At 51.7% G+C, this 10,294-nt stretch overlaps 1 protein-coding gene across 18 annotated transcripts in view; it reads left to right on the top strand.

The window, feature by feature from the left end:
* The first annotated feature begins 507 nt into the window (after positions 1–507).
* Positions 508–10,294, top strand: part of Smco4 (single-pass membrane protein with coiled-coil domains 4) — a 54,559-nt gene continuing 44,772 nt past the window's right edge. For 2 of the 18 annotated variants that reach the window (XR_007588439.1, XR_007588443.1), the window contains exon 1: positions 538–1,227. The gene's annotated coding sequence lies outside the window, so the exon portion shown is untranslated. Of the gene's footprint in view, positions 1,228–1,329; positions 1,712–10,294 lie in introns of those variants that run through there. The other 16 variants (XR_007588446.1, XR_007588448.1, XR_007588452.1 and 13 more) reach the window with 16 other exon arrangements.

The raw sequence follows: 10,294 nt of genomic DNA, 5'->3' as shown, positions 1-10,294 counted from the left end.
GAAATGTTCCTTTCCCCCACTAGGATTTTGAGACACAGAGAGAGACAGAGAGTCAGACAGAGAGAAAAAGAGAGAGACAGAGAGAGCTCACAATATGCTCTGGATTTATGGAGACGCAGAGATCTGAACTTAGGTCCCAATGCTTGGGTGGCCAGTAATTTACTGACTCATCTCCTTAGACCCCCAAAGTAGCCTTCTTATACATATGTGTTTTTTCATCCTGCGATGGACCAGTAATAAAATAAGTAAGCGCCACGGCTATGCTAAGTTCTGTACAAGATCTCTGTGGATCTTCAAACCACAGTATCAGGAAGTAGGTTTATGACTATTATGGATGAGTTCATTTTTGGCAAAAGGAAATTGGTAATCCTGAGCCAGTGGTTGCTTTAAATCTTGTGTTTGGCTACAAGTCCTTAGTAACATTTAGCTCAGGGCCTTGTGGGGCTTTAATATTGATGAGATAAGGAGCAAGGAATCCCATTTTATTTATGATAAACTCAACACGTGTGCACATGTATAATTTACAAGAAACAAACACTGTCGTCGGAGCATCCCCTTGAGGCGTGAAAGCCTACTTGCATGGGAGGGGAAGGATCTGTATTTTTATTTTGCTTCTTCATAAACCCCAGGCACAAGTCACAGCACAAACTTCCGCCATCAGGCACTGATCTGCTCCAGATATGAAATGGTGCAGCTTTCTGAATGTCCTCAAAGACCACCAGAAAACAGTTCTGCAAGGGTGGAAGCCAGCGCCTCCTGTCTCTTCTCAGTCACGTAGAATTTAGAACTTATACTCACTCCCCAAACCCTACCCCTTCCTTTCCCCCTCACCAATGGCGGAGGCGCGGCTGGGTGTACCTGGCCTGTTGGCAGTTGACCGTGCGATAAAGCACTTCGCTTTGACGAGCCAGACCCCCAGTTCCCACTCACTGGTTCCCAGACTCGGGGTGCGGCAGGCCTGGCTGCCTCCTCCGGGCCCTGCCAGCGACGCGTGCGTGCCTGCAGCTGGCGGGCCGGGCGTCCAGGCCTGCGGGGCGCCCGCGGGGTGCAGGGTGCCGCGTGGCCCGGCGCCGCGTTAGGGTTAGGGCGCCGGATTCGGCTTCCCGGCGGCAGAGGGCGCCTGGCGCCGCGCTCCCGCGCCCCGGAGCCGCCCGCGAGGCGCGAGCAGAGGCGAGGCGGGCGAGCGGCGGCCCCTGCCACGTACCCGGCCGTGCGCGGCGGCGGCAGGTGGGCGCGGGGGCTGCGGGGACCGCGCGGCTGCGGGCGGGGCCTCGGCGCGCGGCTGCGGGAGGCCGGGGCGCCGCGGGGGGCGCGCGCTGGCGGGCGGGACGGCTCCGCGCTCCCCGCCGCGCCTTCCGGGCCGGGCCGGGAAAAGTTGGGGCGGCTGGCTGGCTTCGGGGGGCCGGGCGGGAAGTGCGGCGCGGGCGGCCGAGGCCCCGCGCGGCCCGCAGAGGGTTGCGGGGTTGCAGGTGGCGGCGGGCGGCCGGGCAACCCGGGAAGGCGGCGGGGACGAATTGGCCTCTTCCCCGCTGCGGCCCAGGGGCCCGGCCCAGAGTTGGGGGCCCCTCGTGGCGTCCGGGGCCCCCGTGGGGAAGGAGCCTAGCGTGGTTTCCTGCGTCGCGGGCTCCAGGACCGCCCCTCCCGGTGCCTCATTCACCTCACACTGCGGTGCGTTTGTCCTGGGGAAGTTGAGCGGGCCGCGGAGTGAACGGTACGTGTAGGGTGTTCCGAGGAGAGTGGGATGGGACCGCATGGAGCACGCACACCCACCCACCCTCTCCTTCCCCGCTCAGCGCTGCGAAAGTCCGGGCCCCCTAGCGTTTAAGAGATTCCCGGGGCTGGGCCAGCAGCTTCCCAGAGCCACACAGCACATCTAGGCTTAGTGTGTGGATAGGAGACGTGGCCTCTGATTTTCTGTCTGTCGTTGGATACTTCCCAAACAAGGTTTCCGCGGATGCCCACGTATGTTAGGACAACCTATGCGGTGCCCTTTGATGAACCCGATGACCCTTCCCACCTCCAAATAAACTTAGTATCCAAGACACTTATTTGCCAAGTCCAGCACAGTAGCACACAGCTGTGGGCCCAGGCCAGGGGCCTCTTGGGTCCTTGAGAGAATCTCAGTGTACCAGCGGGACTTGACCTTGGGTTAGCCCTCTGGACCTCAGTGTTGTTATCTGTGCAATAGGAGAGAAAAGCCGATGTGTGGGAGGCAGGAATAGGTTTCTGTGGAAGACTGAAGTGTAGCCTTGTGCTTTATGGAAGAAACTGCGATAGTTTTAGAGGAAAGCAGAAGCGGAAAAGATTGATCACACAAAGCCAAAATGCCTTTCTTGTAGGAGGTGTACATTGTGAGTGCTGTGTATCCCGGCGGTGGCTGTTCTGGGCTGCCCATTTGTCTTTGCTGTAAAGCGGCCCTAAAACTGAGAACACACGGAACATATCACCCATGGGCATGAGCAGTTTCTTTTTTTAGCTTTCAAGCCCGGGGTGGTCACTGAGTTGGCTTGATGGAGCCTTCCCTGAAGGACGTGTCCATATCTCATTATCCTTCTGTCTGAGCCTCGAGTACCTGCAGCCCTGCCATCTCTTCTGTCCCCAGTTTAGGAGTAGCGGGCCGATGCCCTATTGCGTGTGGTGTTTCGGAACTAAGCCGGTTTCTTTCACGTGAAAGTAGTAAATAAATAGGCATGCGGTATGCGTGGGTGCAGCCGGGAAGAAATAGCTTCAAGTTGCCGTGTGTGCTGTGTCTGCACCATCTCATTCCCCAGAACCCTCGGCAGCCCCTTGTCTGAACTTGGGTGCTGAGGGCAGTCACAGAATCACAGTAACCAGCTTATTAACCACCGAGCTGTGTGGGCAGATGGGGAGGATTTTCGGGTTCTATTATAACAATGTTCTCCTGCCTGCTTCCATTTTCAGCTTTCAGAATCCATATTGGTTTGATTTGGCCATGTCATTTTTGGTAATCCTTAAACATGTTTTGCTAGTTTCTTGGGAGGGGCAGTAGATGTAAAGTTTAAGATAGTATAATATAATATTTCAAACACTTAAGGGCTTGACTAATTACAGCCAACACTTAAAATATCTGTATTGTTGCCAGGTGGTGGTGGCTCACGCCTTTAATCCCAGCACTTAGGAGGCAGAGACAGGAGGATCTCTGACTTCAAGACCAGCCTGGTCTACAGAGCTAGTTCCAGGATAGGCTCCAAAACTACGGAGAAACCCTGTCTCAAAAAACAACAACAACAACAAAAAAACAAAAACAAGTATATGTATACATACATACGTACATACATCTGTATTGTGTGCATGTGTGAATATGACCTTAACAGAGACTTCTGAATTAACAAAAATCCTGCTTTCCAATATAGTTGCCATTTGCGTCTTGACTTTTTAGACTTGGCGAAGCGGAATGGGCTTCGGTTCACAAGTGGCAAAGCCAAGAGGCCGAGTTCTGGGTCACTGCAGCTTCTCTGCATCCAGACAGCCTTTGGCAGCTACGGAAAGCGATCCTTATCTGTCTAAAAAGGTTACATTCTCTAGGTGACATCACAAACCTGAAAATCCACATGCTCTTACTCAGGATGCTGCCCCACGAGCACTGGAGGACGCTGGATGCTGCCTGTTAAGTGAACATGGAGCACAGTGGGCCCAGGTGTAGGTCTCGAGCCCTGGCCTCACCCTGGCCTCACCCTGGCCTCACCCTGGCCTGTGGTCTGCCCTGCTGCTCTCTGTCACCTGAGAATGCTGGGTGAGGCTGGCCCCTCCTCTCTCTCCCAGCTCAGGCACTCCAGATAATGGGATTGATTAAGTCTTCCAGGAGGAATTGTCCTCAGGGGAGAAAGGCTTTTTAAAGTACATTTTTGTCCTTATGAATAATTCCTCCGGCTGTTGCCTCCCCACGCCAATTCCAGCATACACAGAGAACATTCCAGGGCCTTGGGCTATGGATGGGTTCTAGAAGGAACTGAACAAAATCCGTAGCCAGAAAGGGCAAGCCCTGTGTTGGTAGATGGAGGTGGTTATAGCTAGTTTTCTTTTGCTCATTTTCTAGATTTCTCTTTGTTTTTGGACAAGGAAAAGATAACTGGATTTGGCGGCTTCTGGGACCCTGGAAGGGGGTTGAGGGTAGGAGCAGGGACGGGCTGGAAGGTCATGGAGGAAGCGAATCTGACTGAGAGTGGATTTAGATGAGGAAGCTCTTCCCACCAAGTCCTCTGCCTCTGCTGGGGCTTTGAAGTTTTGCACTCTAGGCAGATTGTGACTTGCCTTAGTGGCAACATCAGTGAATTTTTGTAGTCAGTTGTGTGCGAAAAAGGAAATTAAATTCCAAGAGGGTGTTTGTTGTGACGGATGCCAGGATTTTTATTGGGATCTACTCAGTCTATAAATGTACCTTCTAATTCCCTGAAGGTATTTATTTTTTAAAAAAGTTTTTAAGCCATGGAAATGTCTCCGTTGTGAGTCTCTGAACTGTCACCCTCGTAAAATTTTGAAACAAATGAGGCCCAAACATCCGAGGAATTTATATTTTAACCTGTTCCTTCCCGGTTTTTACATTGCTTTAATAATGGGTTAATTTTGGTTTCTTTTGCATTTTGCTAGCCCAGTTTTTACACCGTGGAGCTTACCTCTGCCCAGGTTTTGCTCACTGTGCAGAGGTGGTGTGGACATAAAGAGCAGAGTGTACTGAACCAGACTGGGGACAGCTGGGTCACGCTTGGAGAGCTCAGATGTCATGACATGGCCATGACTCTGGCAACACACCTGAGAGGCCTGTCCTATAATGCACAAAGCATGTGCAGTGATGGCTCACAGGCACATGGGTCTCACAGACACGAAAGCCTGACATGTTGTCTCCAGCGCTCAGAAGCATGCTTGGCGAATTTGAGTCTGTCATAGATGTGATGGTTCAGAGACATGTGGCCAACAAATGTTCAGCCTTAGACCATGGCCTGTGTGTGCATTGATCCTGGGCAAGGTGGGCTCTGCTTACTCTTCTGAGGATAGGATACCGCCACTGTCATGGAGTTTGGGTGCTTCATCAGTAGAGTGGCAAGTCTGCACAAGGAGTGTTAAGCACAGCAAATGGAAATTAGCAACAAAAAGAGTCCATTAATATAGTGGGCTCGAAACATAGCCCATGTGAAAGATACAGAACTGTGACCTTGTGATGGGGAGGTGCACACTGTGGGGACCCCTGTATGAGAAGGTGCACAGTGTGGGGACTCCTGTGATGAGAAGGTGCACAGTGTGGGGACCCTGTGATGGGGAGTGCACGGTGTGGGGACCCTGTGATGGGGAGTGCACAGTGTGGGGACCCTGTGATGGGGAGTGCACAGTGTGGGGACCCTGTGATGGGGAGTGCACAGTGTGGGGACCCTGTGATGGGGAATACACGGTGTGGGGACCCTGTGATGGGGAGTGCACGGTGTGGGGACCCTGTGATGGGGAATACATGGTGTGGGGACCCTGTGATGGGGAGTGCACATGTTTGGGGTCTTGATCTTTGGATGCTGCAGTGCAGAGGAGCCATTCCTAGATGCTCATTTTTCTCTCAGTTTTGAGTTCTGAGCCTGGTGATGCGAGAGGAAGTCTGCAGTAGCCGGCGTGGTTTCTGTTGTTATCTTGCTGCCAGTTAGAGACAGGTGTCTGAGTGTGACCAGAAAGGCCTTTTCTGTGGCCTTTGACCTTATTATTTCCAGAAGGTTTTCAGGATTGAAGTTGGGCTTCTTAAACCCCACTTAGGGATAGATGTAGCCTAGTTTCAGAGTGGTTTGCATCCCGGTCATTGCTGGTCCCCACGCAGACACTAGGGTTAGTCCTCAGTTTTCTGTGCTTGCCTGTGTGGGATTGCTGGGGAAGGCAGTGCTGATGCCTGTACTGTGCTTAGTGACCAGCTCTGAGGAATGGAGCTTATCTTCCCTTGGGCAGTGGTTCCCAACCTTCCTAATGCTGCAACCCTTCAAATCAGGTCCTCAGGTTGTGAGGACCCCCAGCCATAACATTCTTTCATTGCTACTTCATAACTGTAATTCGCTACTGTTATGAATTGTAGATATCTGATATGCAGGATATGTGATCTGTGACTCCCACAAGGATTGAGACCCTCAGGTTGAGAACCACTGGTCTCAGCTCTGTAGCGCACGCAGCAGGGGCTGGCAAACTCAGGTGGAGCAGCTTATGAGCCCTGGGACTTGGGTGCCTGGAATTCTCGCATGAACACAGTCTTCACAAGTCTCAGGACCTCTCCCCTAGTCTGTGCCGGAGATGGTAGTGAACTTGCTTATGGCCTTTTGCTTTCTTTTTGCATTCTTCTTTGTTCTAGTCACACTGGGGACTTGTTGGCCAGATTCTGGCTTTGTCTGGGCTATGTTCTTTATGAGGAGTCAGCTGGGTTACCTGTTGGACCCTTTTGTACCACTTCTAGCACACGTCACAGTCTCTGCTGGGAGACAGTATGTGTGGATCCCCTCACCCCTTACTGCTCGCTGTTTACTTTTTCCTCTGAAGAGGTGGCCTTGTTCTAAGGTACCTCTTTTTGGTCCCCGAAACTGCTGATTGCAATAGCATTCATGTCGGGGTGGTAGGGCCGTGCTGTAGAAGAGTGTGCTTACTGAAGATAGTAGCTGTCATACCTGCATCACGTATTATGTCCAAAGCGAAACATCTTTACTGGCTTTCTTTTTTGAGGTGTGTGTGTGTGTGTTGGGGTCTGTTTGTTTTAATTATTACTAAGAATCAGGAAAGATATTAATCAAATGTTTAAATCTGCGGCAGTGCTGTCTGTGGCTCTGGCAAGCGGGAAGAATAAATATACATTTAGCCAGGATACTGCTGATTTATCTTTCTATGCTAACGCTGCTCTGTTGGCAGAGTTGTTGGATTTGTTTAGAGGGAGGAGAAAGATCCTGGGCTGCTTGCCGGAGTGGAGGAACTCCACCGAGCAGACTTCTCTGCCAGTCTTGGCTCTCCTGCTAAGGCAGGCACTGACTCAAGGGTGCCTCCCGAGCCTCTGTTGGGAAGGTGGAGTTTGGCCAGACCTTTTGGTTGGCTTGCCTGGGAGATGGTCAGAGGGTGAAGGTGGAAGACACACACCCCTACTCCCCCCCGCCCCCGCCCCCCCTACAGGAAGGGGACTTTTCCTTTGACATAGTGTGCATCTGTGTGAGGGAAAGACCTGGTGCATTTGGGATGGCAGGGTGAGGGTGGGAAAGGCCTGTGTTCTCAGGAACTCAGAGCTCTCCTTGCGTCCATGTTGCCCTCCTACCCTGTCAGTCCCAGTTTGGCCTGTTGTCAGAGCTCGGAAATTAGGCTTGAATCTTTTTAATTCCTCCTGGAGTGTAGTACGGAAGCATACAGATGTTTGGTGTAGTTTTGTCTGCAGGAGAATCTGTTCGGGTGGTGGTGTTTACAGTCAAGCCAGTACTTTCTTCTTAGATCATACAGGTGGCATATGAGTATCTGTTTCCACACCCCTACCTTCCCATGGAAAGAGCGTGGAAAAGGAAACCTGCCCTGTCGATACCCAACAACCCTCTCCCAGATACCTCCTCCCTGCCAAGTCCTTAGCAGCAACTAGTTTTAGCAGTTGGATTAGTATCTTGAAGCCGTTTATCAGCCTGTTTATACACGTGTGCATAGGGTTTCTTTGTTCTGCAACCCTAGATCTTATTGTATGCACCATTTCGTCGCTTTCTTGGTTCTTGTAATATCCTGTGAAATTTTTATGTGCATGTATCTTTTCTCCATTGTCTTGTCTATAAAGAATGTTGTAGGTTATCAGACCGTGACTTGGTTTCCTGTTGACGGACAGGTGAGCTAGTTCGTGAAGTTTGCTCTTCTTCTACGTGCATTACTAATGCCTGTCTTTCTCTAAAACGGGAATGGGTTTGTCGGATGTTTACAGTCGTGTAGTACATTGCAGCAGTGCCCCCATGGTGCTCTTAGATGCCCTGACTTCTACTACAGGTTACAAGTTTGCCCCTTTCCTTACTAGCTGACATTATACTGAGTGGAAGAAATGACTGTGTTTGATAAGTGTTCTCTTGATTACCGGTAAAGTCATGGCACTGGTTGCTGAGCCTCCAGATCTCAGTGGTGAGATTTTAGAGTGGGCGGGCCTATAGTAACCACTGAGTAAGCTCACAAAGACCTTGCTTGGCTCTGCATAGGGTAACATAAGCACTGTGTCACCAGGGGTGGTGGTTTGGCACCTGGGAGCCAGACCTGGTTTTATGTTCTTTCCACGTCTGCCAGAGCCCAGGTGACAGGACACTTGGAATTTGGTGTAGGGTTCCTGAGTAGATCTTGTAGCGTTTCCCTGAGGAACTGTGTGTCTAAGTACCAGTTGAGGCTGGTCTGCCAAGGAGGCCTCCGGTGTGGTGACCACACACCTGAAAACCAGATGCTGTGGCGTCTACAGAGACAGGAGAGCCTGTGTGGGGCAGGCCATCACTCCCGCCCCTGGCTTGCCTTGGGATACTGTGACAGTTTGCCAGGTACCGGGCTCTGGGAGAAACTGGAGTCTTAGCAGGCCGATAGACAGATGGTACCTGTAGATCGACTCCTCTGGGCTGGCCGCAGCCTGGGCCATGGACTTTGGGAAACTTTGGCTTATTGGACCATTTCATTCTTCGTAACAAGGGGGTCCCAGAGTGGGGGTAGAGAAGAGGAGCTAGGAAGGAACTCAGCTCCTGCTCAGTCCTCATCGAGGAGAGGGCCACACCCAGTATGTCCTGCACTAGAGTAGAGTTAGTTCTCTTTCTAGCCTCAGTTTCCCCACTGGGAATCCAGGCACATCAAGGACTTAACTCACAGGGTGCTTGTAAGGATGCAGAGTGCTCTGCATGAACGAGTTTTGACAGCTACCCAGCTGCTACTCGTGATGGGAATAATTTCTTCTGTTTGCAAACTCCTCTCCCTAGTAAATGGTTTGAATATTTTAATTGATGTGTGTGTGTGTATGGGTGCGTGTGTGTGAGCGCACGGGCATACATGTGTGGAGGTAACAACTTTGTGGAGCTGGTTTTCTCCTTCCATCTTTATGTTGGTTGCAGGGGTCGCTCAGGTTGTCAGGGCCTGTGTGGCAAGAACCTTTACCTTCTGAACCATCTGCATAAATGCTCTTATAAGTGAATGCCTGTGCATTGCTTGGCTCCACATGAGAACGAATGTAGACTGCTAACATTTTGGGCTGGGTCTGGAGGTTAATAGTTGCCTGGAGACAGATGGGACTAGAAAGGGGTGCGGGGTGGGGGCGGTCAGGGAGCCTGAGCAGGAGAGGAGCTCATCCCATGACTGAGTGCTGGAGGACCTAGAATGAACTCTTCCGAGGCCCTGGAAGGTGACGTGTCTGTTCCAGGTCACACAGCGGGCAGGACTGAGAGGAAGCCCCAGTTTCAGGCTGTAGGGACTAAGGACTCTCTCCATCTTCTGCTCCCTGTCACCTGTTACCTAGTTTCAGAAGTGGACAGTGCTGACTGTGCGTCTGCTGCCCTGAGGCTCCAGTGCCTTGAGGTCACTGAAGTACAGTGAGGAACGGAGGGGATTTTCTGTGGTGTTGGGATTATGGCTGCCTGACCACGAAGCTCACTTCTGTGCTCCTAACAGCACCAATCAGGCTGATGTGTTTGGAATTTCATTCTCCCTAATCACCATGATGGTTGTATTTGCACCACTCTGTGTGTGTGTGTGTGTGTGTGTGTGTGTGTGTGTGTGTGCACATACATGCTGGCAAATTCACTCACAGCCCCTAAGTTGTTTGCTGATGGTTTATTTCTACCCAGTGTCTGAGGCCTGCTGGATGAGTATAAAGAAGGCTGTACCCCAGGCCTGCAGAACAGCCCCGGTGTAGTAGCTACCTGGGGGAAAAGACAGCACTGTTATTGCACGCTGTGCGTGAGCATGTGGTCTGGGACCTGTGGGGTCCCAGCACACCCTTCACAGATGCAGAGTTTCAGTCACAGCAGCTGTGACGTGAGTCGGGACAGTGTGTGACAGTTATGGTACAGGGGGAATAATATTGGCCTGCAGTACAAGAGAACCTTGAGCGCAGTGTGCAGTGGGTGCCAAGATGTGCCCTGAATGTAAGTCAGCAGAATCGAGGCCTCACCTTGGGCCTGGAGGCCTGGGCGGCTTGTCAGAGCCAGTACAAGTTAAACCAGCCTGGAGAGAACAGACACACTGGGCTTTTATTAAGCTGCATTTGACAGACAAGACACTGAGACCTCAAGGGGTGAGGTGCTGGTTCAAGGTCACAGTCTGGGGGGTGGGGCGGGGAGGGCTGAGC

Source organism: Alexandromys fortis, unplaced genomic scaffold, assembly GCF_014885135.2.
Source record: "Alexandromys fortis isolate MF-2015 unplaced genomic scaffold, M_Fortis_MF-2015_v1.1 scaffold_171, whole genome shotgun sequence".
Taxonomy (NCBI): domain Eukaryota; kingdom Metazoa; phylum Chordata; class Mammalia; order Rodentia; family Cricetidae; genus Alexandromys; species Alexandromys fortis.
The sequence above is the reverse complement of the archived record's forward strand: the minus strand, read 5'-3'. Positions and strand labels throughout refer to the sequence as shown.